Below are 21,110 nucleotides of genomic sequence, written 5' to 3' on the forward strand. Positions count from 1 at the left end.
TCCTTCTTCTTCTTTCTTCTTCTTCTTCTTTTTTTTTTTTTGAGACGGAGTTTCTCTCTTGTCGCCCAGGCTGGAGTGCAGTGACACGATCTCGGCTCAACACAACTTCCGTCTCCCAGGTTCAAGCAATTCTCCTGTCTCAGCCTACTGAATAGCTGGGATTAGAGGCATGTACCATCACATCCTGATAATTTTGTATTTTTAGTAGAGACGGGGTTTCTCCATGTTGGTCAGGTCAGTCTCGAACTCCAGACCTCAGGTGACCCACCTGCCTTGGCCTCCCAAAGTGCTGGGATTACAGGCATGAGCCACCGCGACTGGCCTGTTTACATATTTTTAACTGTTTTTATTGTCTTCTCTGGGCTTTATGTCTGAAGAAACTGCTGCTGCAACAAGCAAACCAGTGGGAATCTGAGCCCAGGCTCTCAGGCTTTGCAATGTGTGGTGGCAACATTTACTTCTGCCTTCGTGTCACACTTACATAAATAAATGTATTTGTGAAAAAGTATGTAAGCAAGTACATACATAATTCTCAAGTATATTCTACCATACATGAATTTCTAAGTGAATTAGCAATGAATTTCAACTAAACTCTTTCCTTGCTCCTAGCTATATTTATATATATATATGGTTGCTTTTATTCTATGCCCCTTGGCAGAAATAAATGCCGGACTCACTTTAAAGTGAGTAAACACCATTATTTAACATTTTACTTCAGAATAATTATATATTTACAGAATGTTGCAGGAAAAAAATATGCAGGAGTTCTCATGTACTTTTCACCCAGTTTCCCTCGATAGCAACATTTTGCAAAACTATAGTACGATATCAAAACCAGGGAAATGACAATGGAAACATCTAGGGAGATTTTTCAGATTTCACGAGTTTTACGGGCATTTCATGCACTAATTTATGTGTATATATATGTGTACCTATGCACATATACATCTACTTATTCTATGCAATTTTATCACCTGTGTAGATTCATATAACCATCACCATATATAAAGATATAGACTGCTCTTTCTCCAAAGGACCTTTGTGTTAACTCTTCACAGACACCCCCACCCCACCCCACCCCCCATTTCTAACCCCTGTCAACCACCAGTCTCTTCTCTATTCTCTATCTTCATCACTATAATTTTACAGTTTCAAGAATATTGTATAAATGAAGTCATAAAATGTAGCATTTTAAAATTGTTTTGTAAACTCAGCATAATTCCCTTAAGATGGATCCCAGTTTTTGCCTGTATCAGTAGTTATTGCTGCACAGCATTCCTGGTATGGATGTCATAGCTTGTTTAACCATTCACCTGTTGAAGGACATTTGGTTTGTTTCCAGTTTTTAGCTATTAAGAATAAAGCTTCCATGAACATTCATGTACAGGTTTTTGTGTGTACATTCACGTACATTTTCATTTCTCTGGGATAAATGCCCAAGACTACAATTGTTAAATTGTATGTAAGTGCATGTTGAGTTTTTAAAGAAATTGCCAAAGTGTTTTCCAAAGAGGCTGTACTATTTTCTTTCCCACCAGCAATGTGTGAGCAATTTAGCTTCTCTGCATCGTTGCCAGCATTTAGTATTGTCAGTTTTTTTATTTTAACCATTGATAGGGATGTAATGATATTTTGTGGTTTTAATTCACACTTCTCTAATAATAGTTAATGACGTTGGACATCTTTTCATGAGCTTATCTTCTGTGTTGTAATACTTAAAGGGATTACTATTTAAATATTTAAGCTAGTTACAATACTTATCTAAACTTATGATAGGAAATGCTAACAGTTAAGCATACTTAGAAAATTGTTTTCCAACTCCCTATTATTGACCCCAAACAAAGCAGATCTTCTTCTAAACCGCAACTATACTTCACTGTCTAGATACTGGATATTAATACCAAAGAATGATAACCTTGCATACAAAAGGGATATCATAACAGGTAAAGGTCAACGCCATGGACAGTCTGTGAAGTCTCTTTGGCTTCTTTAGTGCTAACAACAGTTTGTATTATATGGACTGTCCCCTTTAAAACACCAACAATCCCTGGTGAAGCAGGACTCTGCTGGAGGAGGCGTGCAGTAGCTCAGGAGAGTGTGCAAACACAAATTTTAGTTTTACAGCCATTTTAGACAGTTGAGAAACATTTGGAGGAGTAATCTGGTTCAGTCCAAAGTGCCTTGTAAAAATGGGGTGAATGCAAGTTAACCATATGCAGTGTAGCTGATGTTTCTCTGTTGATGTTTCATCTATAAAAAAATGGAAAGCAAGGCAAAGAAACCCAAATCAGAAATAATAAAATATCTCTCTTAAAAAAATAACACCAGGGTATAAAGAAAAGCTCTATTTCTCTTTAGGTGAGAGAGTAATATTTTTTTTCTGGCTCATGTTTGAGAATTTAAGGAAGGATTGCCCTTTCTTATAAAAGAACATCGAAAATATTTCTGGGGACATGAAGCTGCATGTTTAAAATAAGAACAATAACAACAACAATAATAAAAAGGCTACTCTATTTCAAAAGTCTATTTAACCCTTAGCTATGTTTTGAAACACATGAGCCCAAGTCTCAGGAATGTAGGTTACAGTTTAGATTGCTCAATCTCATTAGAAAAAGACATCTCTCAAGCAATTAAATCCAGCCTAAAGAAAACTACTGTGAAACACTACTGGATCGGGCTTGGAGTCAGATGAAGGATAAGTAAGAAAACCAAATGTGAACACCCTGGGAGGTGTTTGGAAGGTTACTTTTCATTTCTGCTTTTAATGGGGCCAGTCTCCAAATGTTGTATTACTTTTATGGACCAGTGGCCATGAACTGGGAATGGGAGATGGGGTATTTAAATCACTAATATATGTGTGATTATACCAGCATATAAATGAATCCTACTCACTTTTCAAGTGCATATTACCTATGCATTTCAGCCAATAAGCACAAGCACTACTTGTTCAAAATTTCCTACTGAGTTGGTACTCATCAAGGATGGGGCCTAATCAGACAAATGCCCGAAATGATTGTGGCAGATTATATTTTTCCAAAATGGCCACAATAAATATATTCCATTCTGCATCCTCTTCTTACAACTGGACTTTGATGTGGAGAGATGGGGTCTATGTCCCTTTCCCTAAAGACTGGACACAATGTGACTGAGTGGTGGTAAAGCTGCCATGTGACTTCCAGTGCTAGGTCATAAAAGGCATGTGAGGAAGCTTTTATATTGCTTGATACTCACTCCTGTAGCCTTTGGCAGCCAAGTCTATAGTCTGACTGTCCTGAGGCCACCATGCTTTGAGGAAGCCCAATGCAACCTCTGTGAAAAGATCACATGGAGAGGCTCTGTGAATCTAGGAGAAGTGCCTGGCAAACCTCCAGCTCCTTCAGCTTTCTTCACCACTGCTCTTCGAACTCCTGCCAACATCTGCCGGCTGCCACATGAGACACCTTGAGGCACAGCCACCTAGCCAAGTCTCTCCCACATTTCTGACCCATAGATACCATCAGAGATCATAAATATCTATTGTTGCTTTAAGCCACTAAATTTTAGGGAAATTTATTATTTATCAATAACTAATCAGAAGCCAGGCGCGGTGACTCACTCCTCTAATCCCAGCACTTTGGGACACTGAAGTGGGTGGATCACGAGGTCAGGAGATCCAGACCATCCTGGCTAACATGGTGAAACCCCATCTCTACTAAAAATACAAAAAATATTAGCCGGGCATGGTGGCGGGTGCCTGTAGTCCCAGCTACTTGGGAGGCTGAGGCAGGAGAATGGTGTGAACCTGAGAGGCAGAGCTTGCAGTGAGCTGAGATCGTGCCACTGCACTCCAGCCTGGGCAACAGAGCGAGACTCCATCTTAAATAAATAAATAAATAATCAGAGCACCCACTGACCTGTTAATTTAATCGAATAGCTTGTTAATTTATTTTACAGCATATACACAGAAAAATATTATAAATCATGTAGATTCAATCAGAGACATCAGGTCATTTTTCTAACCTTTTGTTAAAACCATGTGCTTCCTTACATTTCTAATATTGCTACAATTGCACTGTAAGGGGAATAAAGACTCATTTTAAGATATTTTTCCTTTAGTATTTCCTTCTCCTTCTTCAATTATATTAATTGTTTTATCCTTTAAACCCCAACTCAAGTTTCTGGTCACTTTAGTTCTCTGGGACTGCTCCTTCTTTTAAAATTCTCTACGCTTCTGACTGCAACATTTACTTGCCATTTAGAAATGATCTTGTGTGTGTGTTTGTGTGTGTGTACAAGTCCTCCTTAAGTAGATTATAAATTGATTGATGTAAAAAACCACATTTCACACTTTTTATGCCTTAATACCCCATTAAACTATAGCATAGCATTTTTCATAATTCCGTGCTTAATTTACTGGATGTACCATTTTGATAGTCAGTTGTTTTTTTACAAGCATCACCATTAATGATCACCAGTCAACTTGATTTAGTCATTTGAAAAGCCAGATTTCTATGCATAAACCTATGTATTTGTAAAGTCAAAATAATTCATTTAAAGGTTACAATTTCACTGCTAGTGATTGTCGTTTTGGAGATGGGAAAATAATTAGTGTTTAACTAAATAAACTAGTTCTTGAGTTTTTCTCAAGTATATGAAAATCATTTTAACCAAAGAAACTAATGTAATTTATATTTATAGTCACAGTCTAATATACAGCTGATTAAGAAAGTTAGTCTTCAATTGAGGCCATAAACACATTTTGTCTTGTTAACGAATCTTACTGCTTAAGTAATTCTTTTTTTTTGTTTGTTTGTTTGTTTGTTTTGAGACGGAGTCTCGCTCTGTCGCCCAGGCTGGAGTGCAGTGGTGTGATCTTGGCTCACTACAAGCTCCGCCTCCCGGGTTCACGCCATTCTCCTGCCTCAGCCTCCCGGGTAGGTGGGACTACAGGCGCCCTCCACCACACCCAGCTATTTTTTTTGTATTTTTAGTAGAGACGGGGTTTCACCATGTTAGCCAGGATGGTCTTCATTTCCTGACCTCCTGATCCACCTGCCTTGGCCTCCCGACGTGCTGGGATTACAGGCATGAGACACCACGCCCAGCCTACTTAAGTAATTCTTATCATCAATGAATCTCATTTAGGTTATGGACAACATAAAGATTAAAATTGGATTCAAATCAGTCACAAAAAAGGTGAAGGTTATTTTCATTTAAGTCAATACAAAAAAATGCATTTTGTTTTCCATATGACTTTGTTATAGCCAATGAAGCTAATCAAAGAAAGCATGCTGGATTTTGTTATAGAACACATAGCTTCAATCCAAAGTAATTAATCTTGAATAAGCAATCACTCACAATGGTTATTTGCTGATCTGTAGGCAAAAGATCAGCTGACTGCCTGAATTATTTACTTTTAGCTAATTGATTTTATAGAGTGTGGCCCATTCAAGATGGCTTTATAATAAAAGCAAATGTGAGAAAGTCCTCAATTGACATGCTGGAGATATTGACTTGGGGCCCAGGACAGCAGCAGTAACCTTTGGGCAGGCCTGCCCTCACGATCAGAATCTGCCACCCAGAACACTTCACTGTGAACCAGGAGTCACCCTGGAAGTGGAAAGATGACCCCAGCTCCCAGGTGGAAAGCAAAATGCAGTGACTAGGAGAACAGAAGGTCCTCAGTGAAAAGGCTTAGCCACACTCAATGTCAACAGTAGGGGAGCCAAAACAAAGTCATGTTAGAAAATAAAAAAGGAAGTGAGCAGTAATAGAAAGTTATAAAAGTCCCACCAGTTCTGTCTTTTCTTCCACTGGAATCCATGTGATATCTAACCAGGGTGGTTATTATAGCCATTTATAGATTCTATTTTAAAGAATTGTGTGTTGACATACTCACATATAAATAAGTACACAGTTATAATCACTTAGAATAAATATAAAGTCAAAACATGAAACAGAGAATTGATACTTTCATCTCATGTCTGTAGTCTTCCATTAACTAGGATATTTACAATGATGTTTGAAAGAAAAGTTAAATGACCACCCAGCATTAGAAATATCAAGGTAAACTACTGGGTATATACCCAACAGATTATAAATCATGCTGCTACAAAGACACATGCACACGTATGTTTATTGCGGCACTATTCACAATAGCAAAGACTTGGAATCAATCCAAATGTCCATCAGTGACAGACTGGACTAAGAAAATGTGGCACATATACATCATGGAATACTATGCAGCCATAAAAAAGGATGAGTTCGCATCCTTTGTAGGGACATGGATGCAGCTGGAAACCATCATTCTTAGCAAACTATCACAAGAACAGAAAACCAAACACCGCGTGTTCTCAATCACAGGTAGGAACTGAACAATGAGTTCACCTGGACTCGGGAAGGGGAACATCACACACCGGGGCCTATCATGGGGAGGGGGGAGGGGGGAGGGATTGCATTGGGAGTTATACCTGATATAAATGATGAATTGATGGGTGCTGACGAGTTGATGGGTGCAGCACACCAACATGGCACAAGTATACATATGTAACAAACCTGCACGTTATGCACATGTACCCTAGAACTTAAAGTATAATAATAAAATAAAATAAAATATAAAAAAAAGAAATATCAAGGTAAATAATCTTTCTCTTGTCAGTGAATGTTTCAAGTATCAGCTTGTAATCACCAATCCTATCTTCAACTTATGAAAGATCTCGGAATTGCACTAAAGGTCAAAACAGAGGCAAGTCATTGATTTTTATCAGTGCTCAACAGATTTACCTAAAAGATGCATAGATTGTCATGCAAAATCTGAAATAGTGGCTCTTATTTTTAGGCCTCTGTAAGTGGAATAATAGTTGGAATGCAAAGTGGTTACCTTCCAGAAAAGAGCCTCATTGAGCACATAGTCCAGATGAATTTAAACTGGAAAAATTGACTTGGATTGAATTGAATCTTATCGAAAACACCAGCAGAGAAAGAAACAGTGAAACCACATCACAACTGTCCCAGAAAATAATGGCAATTTGCAATATCAACAAAGTATGATTATTCAAAACCAGCAACAAATCAACATTCGCAGGGTAGGAGACAGGGGCAACAGAAATATAGCCCATTCAAAAATATCTCCCTCAAAAATATCTTAAACTCTACAGTTAATGAATGAGTCAGGACTGTTGATTCCAAGTACCAAAAAAAACTTAGGTCAACCTAGTTCAAGCTCCACCCCCAGCCCCCAAAAAGTAGGGTGGAAATTGGTGCCTTACAGTTCACCATAACTGAGATGCCTACCTACCCCAATTCACACGTCTGTCCCTGGCACTGATGGGAGAAATGTGGTTCTACGTAAGGAAGGGATTATGTGAATAACATATACACACCACACATGAGTACACATACACACCACACATGAGCGCACATGCACACATGCACACATACACACACCATTTGCACAGTGTGGTTAAATCTAATTTCAGTTGTAATTAAGTTGGCTTGAAGGAGTCATAATGTCAAAGCAGAGCTGTCTCTCCATCTTGCAGCTCTTCTCACTATGTGTTGACTTTATCATTATTGTTTTTGACTGCAGAGGAGCTTCTTCCACGGGCCAACAATGATTGTCCAGGCACTTCATCCTCATAATTACCTGTTTCAGCAATCCCAACAGAAACAATTCTTTTCCTCCATCCCTGTATTGATTCTGAGAAAGGACTTTGGGCTTAGACAGCTCAAGCACAGAAACCTTGAGCTAATTCGCGTTGCCAAAGAAATGAAGCGCCCATCATTAGCTCACCTGGCTCACATGCCTCTCCCTGGCATTCTGTAGAAGTACAGCTTCCCAAAAGGAGGAAATTTAAAGACACATACATTAACATTCAAAGCATTTATCTGCTACAATCAGTCATTTATATCTTTGAAATAATTATTGATCTTCTCCTTAGATTTTCTCTTTTAAGATAAAGAAAAGATTTCTGGAAAGAGTATTATTAATTTAGTCATCCTGTAATATGAATGGATTTATTGGATACTTTTACCCTGGATAGAAGACGAAGAAATATGACACTGTTGGGCATTAGTAATAGAAATGAATTAAAAAGACTAAGAATGGGAATCCAGGCAGTTTAGGATGATGCCAGGGATAAACTTTACATGTTTTACTGTTTTGCCCCTGGGCATAATTTTGTCCTTCAACTAGGAGAAGACTATCCAAAGTGGCTTTTAGCAGTATAAACTGCAAGTTGCAAACTCTTTCAGCACTAAAATAAACAAAGAAGTGTTAGAACATGTAGATTAAGAAGAATACAAAGAGAAAACATCAAAACTGAAAAGTTCAGGAGCTTTGCAGATTCTGAACTTCTAAAAATCCTATCCAAATATTAGAGCTTCCTGATATTTAAAATGACATAGCTAAATATTTTAACCTTTTCCCTTCAAGGTCTCCTGAAAATCACATTTAGAACCTAAGAAAGGAAATTAATTTGTCCAGTAAATGTAGCATACACTAGTGACTACCTTTTTTTTTTAAGCAGTGATTACATTTAATTCAGTTTTCAAACCTGTTTTCTACCAAGCAACTTAAAATTGAATGAGTAAATGAATGATTCAATGAGTGTTACATTTACTGGCAGTTCCTGGAATCATAGACTCACAAAGTAGCTTCTGAGCAGGACTACATTCAAGTCATTCTTCCAACCTAGTTTTTATTTTATTATTATTATTATTATTATTATTATTATTATTATTATTATTTTATAGATGAAGTCTCGTTCTGTCTACCAGGCTGGAGTGCAGCGGCTTGATCTTGGCTCACTGCAACTTCCGTCTCCCAGGTTCTAGCAATTTTCCTACCTCAGCCTTCTGAGTAGCTGGGATTACAGGCGCACACTGCCATGCCCAACTAATTTTTTGTATTTTAGTAGAGATGGGGTTTTACCATGTTGCCCAGGCTGGTCTCGAACTGCTGAGCTCAGGCAATCCACCCGCCTTGGCCTCCCAAAGTGCTAGGATTACAGGCGTGACCCACCACACCCGGCCTAGTTTTACTTTTTAAAAAATCTTCAATGCAAGATTCCACAACTCCTTCTAAATTCATAATCTCAGAAGTAAACAAGACACAGTGAAAGAAAATAGTAAGTAACAACCACCTATACCACCAAGGTGGTAAAAACAGTCAAAAGATGGGGACAAGTGTAGACAAGCATGAACAGAATGTTGTAGTGGAAAACTGGGCTTTGGAGTGAGGCAGGACTGAGTTTAAACCTCACTTCCACCAAACAGTAATTGTTGCACAATCTTGAATAACACACTTGAATTTCAGTTCAGTTGGTAGAGTTAAAATCTTCCTCATAAGATTTCCATGAATAAATTAAATTTGCTAACATGTGAAACAGTACCTAACTTGTAGTAGATGTTCATGAAATGGACCCTCACTACTACTGATAGTTTGTAGAATTGTCCTACACATCTCTTTGGGACTTCTATGGGCTTTGTGGGAGGCCAGAAACTGGGAAAACCAACATCATGTGTAATTCAACAAACTGAGACCTCAAAAGTAGGAATACAAGTTTTATCAGCAAATGCCCCACCTAGAGGGAAAAGTCGTTTCCATATGAGTTGTAAAACAGCTTGGATAAGTGAGAGATTCTCATGAATTTTACTTACCACTAATTGCTTCTTCATGCAGAGTAGTTTCTGTTTAGGCCACCCTCTGTGCCTTGAAAAGGAGGGCTTCTTATGAGTGTGTGTTGTAAAACTCAAAAGACTTACCCCACCCCACCCCATGAAAGCATTGTCTAACTACTATAATATAAATAGCAAATCATTTCCAAAGTATTTTTAAGAACCCTTTAGCTGAAACTATAACATGCAATTCTATTCAGAATAAAAGGGGGGAGGTTTAATGACAACGATGATTAGGTAGCACTTTCAATTTAATGATGACACAAAGTTTGTTAACATTAGATCTGCGACGATTTTATCTACCAGTCTCATAGCAGAGTGGTCAGGAAGCATTTAAAACTAATTATTTGTGCTTACTTGTGTTGAAGGACTTACGACCTTGTTTTTGAATGTATTCAGAGCTGTGGACTCATGACTCAGACAATATTTTATTCCCTATAACACAGACCTACCACTGCAGCCTAATAGTTTTCAGGGCAGTAAAAATACACACCATAAGCAGACACCTACGATTAAACGACCACCGTATTTAATTTTGCCAACTTTGAGCTCTAGTTACCTATCTCTATTTTCTCTCATTCTTCTCTAAAAGCTTTCTCAAAAGTAATTGTTTGATTTAATATGTGAAAGCTAAAAAGGCCTCCAGCACACACAGTTTCAATAGTGCAACTATGTAGGGTGTAGGTTTTAACTACAGTGTTGAAGAAAGGAAGTCAAACTTATAGTTTCATCTCCTCAATATTTTAAAATATGAGAAAATGATGCTCAGGCAATTAGACTTCTCCCTACCCCCTCCTTTAAGCACAAGGTCAGTTTGACACTCTGAATGGTTAAATCATCCTTGGCAAAGAGTCTGAACTTGGCAGAAGTTCCATAAGGAGAAATTCAGATGACTGATATCATTTGTAAAGTGAGTGCCCTGCACTTAATCTAGCAGTGGTTTGTTTTTGTAAGAAATAGTAATGACTTAAATGCAGTCATTAGGGATGTTTAAGATTTTACCGCTTTGACACTAGATGTGGTCTTCACCTTTCATGGCACCTTTTAGCATTAAACTTCATATATAAATAAGCAGTGTAGGCCTTCTCAGGCCAGCTTTTTTTCTGTTGTTCAGTACCAAAAGGATTCTATCAACTTCTTGCTCTAGTTATAAAAAAGAAAAAAAATACAGAACTTTCTTTGAGTATAGGCTGGATTTCATTGAAGAAAACGGAAAACCAAGCATTGAGGCTCTCTCTACCTGATCCCTGTTGGATTTTCAACAATCACTTATATTAAGCTCCAGGAACAGCACAGCTTTTCCAAGGACTAAGATAAATATCGATTGAGATTTCAGGACCATCAAGCAATTTATCTGCTGGATCAATAGACTAAAAATAATATTGTCCAAACTTCTCATGACCAGCCTTTATGCGATAAATCACTGGATCAACCCAGAACCATATGACTTTAAACCTCAAGCTTTTACACACTATACTGTATGTATTTGTTTAAATAATTGTTGTCAGTTCAGAGGGAGAAAAATGAAAAAAAAAAAAAACCAGGTCAATTGGCATTTATTTTATCAATATGTGAATATTCTTGTCAATATAAACAAAATAGTAACCTCAAAAATTCTAAGTAGACCCAGTCTTAATTAAATTCCTTTATTCTCCTTGTTCCTGAAACCTTTCTTAACAAGAATCAGAAGAATATAACAAACAAATTATATACAGTGACAGATAAATATTGTGACGTATTAAGAAATTTTTATAAATAGAACATAACCTTGGTTTTCATTTTTTTAGGTACCAAACAAAATTAAAAAATGAACACAAGGAGTCTTAGTCTTAACTTTTCTACTATAGAGGAGGAAAATACTTTTTCTCTACCCTCCTAGTTTAGTGAATGAGGCCTGCAAATTAAACTGACAAGAGACAATTAAGAAGGGAAAAGGAATGTGTTTCTTTCTTGATATAATTATTTTAATATGAACAAGGGCTTCAAAGAAAGAAGTAAATGCCCAAAGAAGCAGTTAGACTCAGAAGCTTATATACCATTTTAACAAAGGGTGATAAATTATAGAGAAGCAACCAGATGAAAGAAAGAGGGTGGGAAATTGAATTTCTAAGGCTGGCAGATGGAAGAAGGTAAGTATATGGGGAAACTAATGGAAGATGAGGGTTATTTTCATAAGGTTTGCCTGTGCAAACCATTTCAGTGAGTTTATGGCCATAAAACTCCCCCAGAGACAGGATTTATGGCAGTTCTCATTTCTTGGAATTTTTCATTTTTAGTTAGATAAGGGAAGCTCCAAGAAGCTGTCTTTTGCATCTGTTGGTTCTCAATTGCCTTCATTTTAAAATAAACCATATGCCAAAGTGGCATATTTTGGAGTGGCATATTCTCATTCTCTTCACCATTAATTTCTTCAGAGATAGTTGGTATATCCATTTATTTCCCTGGGACTCAGTTTTCTTGACAATGAAGTGAATAAATTACAATAGATTTCTAAATTTCATTCATGCTCTAATATTCTGGGGTTCTTTTATATAGTCATCATGGGTTTCATTTGCAAATGCTGCATAACTTAGAGTCACTCTAATCAGGTAACAGTGTAAATATGATGCCAAATAAAGTTGAGTGATGCTTTCCCAAAGTTTCTTGCTGTATTCAAGAAAATACTTAACACATGATATTCAGTGAGATAAATAAGCAAAATGCAGTCTGCTTGGGAAATGAGATTACCTAATTCTTATTGAAGAGATTCAGTGAGGATAAATAAGACACTGCCAGAAAGCAAATTAAAATATTAGAGGCTTTCTCAGGATCTCATATACTGATGCTAGTTGCATTACCGTGTTGCTTATTTGCACTGTATACTGACACTTCTGGGGATGGTAGTAAGTCAAATGAAGTCATACTTTCATCTATATCCCAGAATTGCATCCTATGATCAATTCCAACCCAATTCCATTACCCAGAGAGGTTGACCTTTAACTGCTTAATAATCCCAAAGGGACTTAAAAAAGTCCCTTCACAATAATGTGTCTATGGTTACTCTACAGTTTCTTGCAGGCAAAATTGTGAAAAAGAAAATTTCCAGACTTAGCTTAAGGAGAGACATGTAGGTCCAAGAGCAGCAGAAGGAGGTGGGTATTTGGCAGGTTACTGTGGCTGTCTTAATCAGTAGCAATGACTTTGTAAAATGAGGACCACTATGATTCTTCAACCCAAATATCAACTGAATTGTGGATGCTCTTTCGTGAAAGAGCAAGGGAACTTATTTTCAAAGTACTGGCAACCCATCAGAGGGGAAAAATTAGCTGTAATGTCCTGTTATACAGGCATTCCCAGCTCTATTTATATTCCATAATGACAGAAAATGCATCTGTGTAGTGTTGGAAAGACACTAGAGGACTTAATTATCTGAATCCCCTCTCTAGTGGTTGAATAAGAAGGGCGTGTCCTCACATTACTACTCCCTGAACTCCAACAAAGACCTGGTCAGAAGGCAGTAGGTCTGTTCAGGGAGCCAACAGGAAGCTTTCCCCAACTTGAGCCAGTTGGATAGGGATGAAGCTTGCTTCAGCTGGAAGTCATTTGTACGTTTCTCAGACTAATCAAAATCAGTGGCTTATGAGAACACACCAAAGGTAATCTTGCTTACTCTGATCTAGGTGCTAAAGTCCAGCTGCTAAAGTATTTAAGAGAAGTACCTGAAGTTGTCTGGTTTGCTTTGATGGAGAACAGGGTGAGAAAGAAAAAACTGCCCACAGCATGGAAAAATAAGAATTTGAGGCATGGTACATGTATGAAAGCTCATCAATGCTTTCCAAAATTCCACTAGGAAATTTGGGTAAGGATGGGTGGGGGCTCCACCACATCTGAAGATTTCCTTTGTGTTACCTAATCAAACAGGTTTCACCAAGGTTATGTCTACACAGCAAATAAGTGTGGAGAAGAAAAAAAATGAATCATCAGACAGCTACTTTTTCCAAGTACAAGCAGTCACATTTGATCATAAAACATCTAGAAAGTACCAAATAGTCAAAATAAGTAATTGTTTGAGAAAACATATTTCTCCAAGGTGTTTTGTGGAGGCCTTTGTTTTGCTAAATGTGTCTCAGAAAGGGGCAACCTCCTTGAATGTGTTTGAGTTGTATAACTTGCTTTTTGCACTTTTCCAGAGGTTGAAAGAAGAAGGAATTGCTAAGGATGACCTGCCAAAGCCTATCTCTGGTAATTCTGTCCAACAGGCGGACAACAGGGAGATTTGCTGTGTCTTCTGGGAGAAGGTATCTATCGCTGTTTTTCAGCACAAACAGAATTGGTCCTTTAAGTTTACCTGAAAGCAGACATTTGCATATTCTACTAGTGAAACTTAGAGTAGGTAAGTGTCAAGTTTCAGCTTCAAGCACCACCCTGGAGGACAGCAGTATTGCCCAACAATATGATTGTCCCGGGAGGCACAAGTTACTGGAAAACACAGGATCATACACAGCACTCCCTTCCTAATCAAACACAACAGAATAGTAATGTTAAGCTTACATAAACCTTTGCAAATTTTCAAGAAATTCTACACTCCATAATGCTGGTTCAATACAATGTTTTCATGGCTTTGTTTTAAAAATGATAGAGTATCAGCTTTGTATTAGGTGAAAAATACCTGCCAGCTATATATATTTGGTAAATACACCTGCCATTGATGAGTTTGAGGAATGAAAAACATAGATACTCGCTAAACAATGTGAAGAGTTCTGTAACTGAGACATGAATAGGGGATTATAAGAGTGAAAGGAAATAGCCAAAGAAAATTATCTGGAAGAAACAAAGCTCTTGTCTTTGCAGTCTTTAAAATGCCTTGCTCCAAATACTCTGTGTTGCTTGCTGAAAATAAATAAATAAATAAATAAATAAAAAGCAGTCCAATTCAGTCTTTACCAAGCATTTTTTTATTTTTTTTTTTAAGTATATTGAGTCAGACCATGACAGACCCCGCTGACCCTATGTCCAGTGCCCTATGTCCAGTGCCTTCCTGGGTCCATCCACTTACCCATGTCCCAGACCAAACTGTGCTCTGGCACAGAAACCTGAGTCTTTCAACCAACACTTCTTATAACATGCAACATTCACATAGGAGTTTAGTAAGAGGGAATCACCTTAGCCAAACAACCAGAACTGTGGCTGTGACTGGAAGGAGGAGGAGAGAAATAGGAAGAGGAAAAGGGTGGAGGAGATGGGGAAGGGGAAAGATAGAGAGAAGAAGGAGGTCCAGGAAGAGTGGAGAAGAAGGGAGAAAGAGAGAAGGAGGAGAAGAGAAAAGAAAAGAAAAAAGGAAGAGAGGAGTAAAAGAAGTTGGGGAGGAAGAGAAAAATGAAGCAGACAAAGAAGAAGGAAAAAGGAGAGGAGAAGGAGAAGGGAGTAGGAGAAAGAGGAAAAAAGAGGAGAAGGAGAGGAAGAGAAAGAAGACAGACTCTAGAATTAAAAAAAAAAAATACATAGTGATCCTGTATGAAACACTGATTTGTGTTTATTTGCTTATTTGCTTTACACAACCAAAAAAATAAATAAACAAGAGGTCTATCTCCACAAAAAACAAACAAACAAACAAAAAACAGTTTCTGTCTTCTGAAAGGTGAATGTTTAAATTTACTTTTAGGACTGATATTTTGATTTCTTTCAACTGGAAAGCTACCTGGTGTACAATAAAACACATGGACATCCACTGTTTCAGGACAAAACCCAAGGACGATGAAGTTCCCTGAATGCAGATTTTTCAGCCTAAGAAATTCTGCTATTATCATGCAAATTAATCTTTTTTTTCCCCTTTGGTAAATTGATGTCTTTCCAGATGTTATTTCCTGTCAAACAGAAATCCCTTCCTCCGCTATATAACAATACATACCATCAATACATAGACTGCTGCCTATATTTTAATAGTAACTTTTGTGATATTGTGTATGCTCTTCTTGTTGTATAGGAAATATTAAATAACATTATTTTGAAATAGATTTATGTTTGAGGCCAGGACATAAGAGTTGTAATAGAAATGATTCTAGTAATATTTCCTTGAATATAACATGAATGCATGTTCATTTTGACTTAATTTTAGCTAAGATGGTCTTTACTGAAGAAGAATTCACTTTCTAATGATCAGCTTCTAAGGGTCACTCCTCTCATACACTAGAATACTTTTGAGTTTGGTCTCAGGAGGTGTCTTGCTTTTATTGGCCTACTCAGCCATGGATACATAAAAGATATGAATGTCATGAAAATGTAAGTAGAGTTTTGGTTTTTTTGGTTGCCTGATAACCATTATCAGGCCTGATCACATTGTTGCTTTGGTGATGCTACCGAGCCTTTCGTGGGAAGAACTGTGCTTAAATATACAACTTAGTTTAGTGGGTCTTTTCACAAAATGGGCCTCTCTCGACATAGGCTAAAAGTACTTGGTTGAATTTTCCATTTTCAACATATTGGTTTGACTTCTCTATGTGCCACTAAAATACATTAAAACAAATCAGCTGATTGTTTGACATCAAAGACTACCTGCCCCATCAGCCCCCCTCCTCTAGAAAAAAAAACAATTATTTTGTTGAACGTTTCATTTTGGAATCAACTATTTAGGCTTCCACTAGACATGTGCTTGACTTGGCATGCGATATATGCAATGACAGAGACTGGTGTAAATACTTTTGTGCACTAATACATATTTGTGTGTGTTTAGACACAAATACCTATTTAGGTGCATATGAAATTGTATAAAACATTGAGGCACAAATTAACCCCTGACCCCAGTGATTCAGAACAATTTTGCAGCTGAAAAATTTCCAATTCCTTGATTTTAATTCTCTCTCCTTTTAAGTCAAAACCTACTTTTACTCTCTACGGGGGATCACAATTAATGATCTACGATTTGTGTCTCAAGAATTTCTTGAGCACTTCAAGGGAATAATTTTGTTTGAACTTTTTATCATTAATGGCTTAATAATGAAAACAGTTTATTCACTTCCAGTGAATGAATTGTTAGATAGCAACTTAGTTCTCTACAGCAGGAAATCTCTTTCCATGTGCAGAGACATGAGAATCCCCTCTACCAACTTTGTGTCACTTGAACACATTCATTTCCCTGGGTGAATGTACTACAAGCTGGCCTCCCCAGTTAGCTGCACCTTACTGTAGGGCAATGGCCGGAAGTAAGATTTACTATACCAGTACATACTTTGCCAGGACAGCACACTCTTAATGCTACAGAAATTAAGACCATTTTCAGAGGAATGTGTGAGCTCCTATTGCACTGTCCTTTCCCTCTTCCATGAACCTACCATTGAAAGATGGATGAATGGATGGATAGGCAGATGACAGATAGATATTAATAGACAGATAGATGATAGATAGATAGATAGATAGATATAGATAGAGGTTTATATGTCATTGAAAGATATAAATAGATATAGATGATAATAGATACAGATATAGATTCCTAGATAAACATGTGAAATAAAAGGATTTTCCATGACCTCTCCTATTGCCTAGACTGTGCCTTAAGAATTCCCCAGGATTTTTCTCTGATTCTTTTCTCTTCTTGTTCTACTTACTTTCCCTGGACATTTGCATGGGTTTCACAATGGTTTCAACGACTACCTGTAGACTAATCGATCCCAAACACTCATCTCTTGCTCCACAACCTACCCTAAAGTATCGTGCAGGTCCCCATCTTCATGCTGCATATGCACCACAATATCAGTATGTGTAGAAATGACCTCATTACCTCCTCCATTATCAGCACTTTCACCGTCCCATTATCACTTCTCATCACCTCCTCAAAAATTTCTTGTGCACTTTGAGGGGATAATTGTGTTTGACCTTGATAGTAGTGAAGGCTTCATCATAAAATATTTTATCATAAATCTTTTTTTTTTTTTTGAGACGGAGTCTGGCTCTGTCACCCAGGCTGGAGTACGGTGGCCGGATCTCAGCTCACTGCAAGCTCCGCCTCCCAGGTTCACGCCATTCTCCTGCCTCCGCCCCCCAAGTAGCTGGGACTACAGGCGCCCGCCTTGTCGCCCGGCTAGTTTTTTGTATTCTTTAGTAGAGACGGGGTTTCACCGTATTAGCCAGGGTGGTCTCGATCTCCTGACCTTGTGATCCGCCCGTCTCGGCCTCCCAAAGTGCTAGGATTACAGGCTTGAGCCACCGCGCCCGGCCCATAAATCTTATCTATGTAGAAACCTCAGTGTCAACCCAGGGCCCTCAGCCTAGTCTACTTATCTCCTACATCAAATATGTTTCTCAATCCTGTTGATTGTCCACTTGAAATGTCTCTCAGAGTTGGCTTCTCTTTTTTATTACCATTCTTATTCTCAGAATTCAGCCTTCATCTCTTACCTGAATAATTATGCTACAGGGGCAAGGGACACAGGCATTAAAATCAGAGTTTAAATCCTAACTTGGCTGCTTTCTTGCTGGGTATCCTTGATTGAGATGCTTAAACTACCTATCTATATCTTCTCATGAGGTTATTTTGTGCGGTAAGTTTAATGATTCTAATGTTCTCGGGGTTTTGCCTCACACACAATGAGCCTTCAATAAGTGATCACTCCTCACCAAAAATGTGCCTAATTTAAGCCTCTTCCTACTACAGTCCACCAAAGAGGTCTATTTCTAAAAATAAAGATGTTAATGTCAGTCTACTAATTTTAAACCCCTTGTATATTACCTGTATCAAGTATCAACAATGTCACTTTGGACCAGATAATTTTGAACTAGATAATTTTGGACTAGATAATTCTTTGCTGTGAGGTCTTGTCTTGTACACTGAAGGATGTTTAATAGCACTCTGACCTTTACCCACTAGATGCCAGTAGTACCTCCTTCTTTGCAGCAATTCAGAATGTGTCTAGACATTGCCAAATATCTCCTAGCAGAGAGGAGAGTAAAAATCACTCCCAGATGAAAAGTACTGGCCTGCATGACAAAGTCCAAATTGTTAGCATGAATTGCAAGAACCCTCACAAGTTGTTCCAATGCACTCTCTCCTCCTTTGTTTCCTTCCATTCCAGTCCATGCTTCCTATCATCCACTCACATTCAGCCTCTCTCATAGGGCCAGCTCCTTTCACAATCTTTGCCCTTCCATGAGCTTAGTGTTTCCCACTCCTACAATGCCCTTTTCCAACTTCTCTACCTAATGAACCCTTCCTTTTTATCTTATACCCAGCTCAAATGTCATCTTTTCCCAGGGACTCCTGGTCAGAGATACTTTCACTTGACATATACTCTATTTATTTTATATTTTTGTCTTGCTAAGAACATCCTGTATCCTGTGTTTATTCAATTGCCCTTATTATATTGTGAATTTCTAGAAAACAGGGAGTATAACTGATTTATCCACCCATAGCTAATAGTATGGCATCTAGCCCATCATAGGTGATCAATAAGTATTTTAGACAAATTGAACTCATACATCCTCCTATTCACTGAGTTCCTTTTGAGTGTAAGTACATTATTCCTTTTTTTTTTTTTTTTTTTTTGAGAGGGAGTCTCGCTCTGTCACCCAGGCTGGAGTGCAGTGGCCGGATCTCAGCTCACTGCAAGCTCTGCCTGCCGGGTTTATGCCATTCTCCTGCCTCAGCCTCCCGAGTAGCTGGGACTACAGGCACCTGCCACCTCGCCCGGCTAATTTTTTAAATTTTTTTAGTAGAGACGGGGTTTCACCGTGTTAGCCAGGATGGTCTCGGTCTCCTGACCTCATGATCCGCCCGTCTCGGCCTCCCAAAGTGCTGGGATTACAGGCTTGAGCCACCACGCCCGGCCTAAGTACATTATTCCACTAAATATTTTAAGTTTTTCTTTACCTACTGAAATATTCTCCTCTTGTCATTTGGTCAGAACCCTTTTTGATAACTAACAACCTAATCCACTTTGGGGCCATGTATGTTAATGGCATAGAAAGTTCTCCTTCCAGAAAGTCCTCTGTCAGGGCAGCAGGCTGTGCTGTGCTTAAGCATACCAGCTCCTATAGGCAGCTTTGCTGGGTTAAAGCTTGTCTTTTATTTTAATTTGCAAAATGAGGGTTCTGATGGTGTTAACTTCAAAGTATAATTTTAAGATTAAATGAGTGAATGATTCTAAAATACATACAAGTATTCCATAAAAATTTGGCTGTGTTTGTTAAATCTATACACCTATGTAAGACTCTGTTGAAATAATGATTTTATTACAATAAGACACTCAGGGATGTGTTGATGACTGGAAGTGTTTTTAGGATCTAGAAAACATACCATATGAGCAACCTCATGTTTTAGATAGTCCTAGGGGAAGTCTCACATCCACCATAGCATCAGTGCCACGAAATGGTGCCACCACTTTTGCCATATCTCCTTCATGTATAACTGCACGCATGAAATATATCTATGCACATTTATAGGCTGACCTTGTTCCCATGTTTCACACATATACATATTTTTTAAATGTATGCACCCACATGTGTATGTTCAGTTGTTTTTAAGTGCTGACCTTATTCAAACATGCTGAAACACATTTTCCTTCCACTTATACGTTAGGACGCAATTGACCTCTGGCAACAGTTGCTGTGAAAGTTCAAGTGCCAGGCACCCCAGGGTCAAAAGGTATCCTCATTAACAGCTTTGAGAGCAGCGGATGTCTGTACTGGCTTAGCTTTGTAAGCAGATCTTTAAAGATTAACCTACAAACTTTGAGGAGAATATACTGGTAGAATATGTAAGGTGAGCTGACTGATATGTGTCCTATTTTTTTGATTGACAAGTAAAATTGCATACATTTATGGTGTACACCATGATATTTTGAAATATGTACACATTGTGGAATGGCTAATTAAAGCTTTGCATTACCTTATATACTAACTTTTTGTGTGGTGGGCACACTTAAAATCTACCCTCTTAGCAATTTTTAAGTATACAATACATTGTCATTGTCACCATGTTGTACAACAGATCTCTTGAACTTATTTCTCCTGTCTAAATGAAATATTGTATCCTTTGACCAACATCTTCCCAACCCTCTCCCCTGCTTAGCCCCTGGTAACCACCATTCTACTCTATTTTTATGAGTTCAACTTTTTTAGAATCCACATATAGGTTGTAAAGAAACTTTTTTAGAATCCACATTTTGTTGTAAAGAAATAACTGAGGCTGCATTATTTATAAAGAAAAGCCAGGTATCGTGGCTTACACCTGTAATCCTAGCACTTTGGGAGGCCGAGGTGGGGGGATCACTTGAGCTCAACAGTTCGATACCAGCTGGGCAACATGATGAAACCTTGTCTCTACCAAAAATACAAAAACTTAGCCAGGCATGCTGGTGTGTGCTTGTGGCCTCAGCTACTTCAAGACTGAGGTGGGGAGGATTACTTGATCCCAGGAGGCAGAAGTTGCAGTTAGCTGAGATCGTCCCACTGTACTCCAGACTGAGTGACGGAATGAGACCTCA

Source organism: Rhinopithecus bieti, unplaced genomic scaffold (genome assembly GCF_001698545.2).
Source record: "Rhinopithecus bieti isolate Rb0 unplaced genomic scaffold, ASM169854v2 scaffold_1673, whole genome shotgun sequence".
Lineage (NCBI taxonomy): Eukaryota > Metazoa > Chordata > Mammalia > Primates > Cercopithecidae > Rhinopithecus > Rhinopithecus bieti.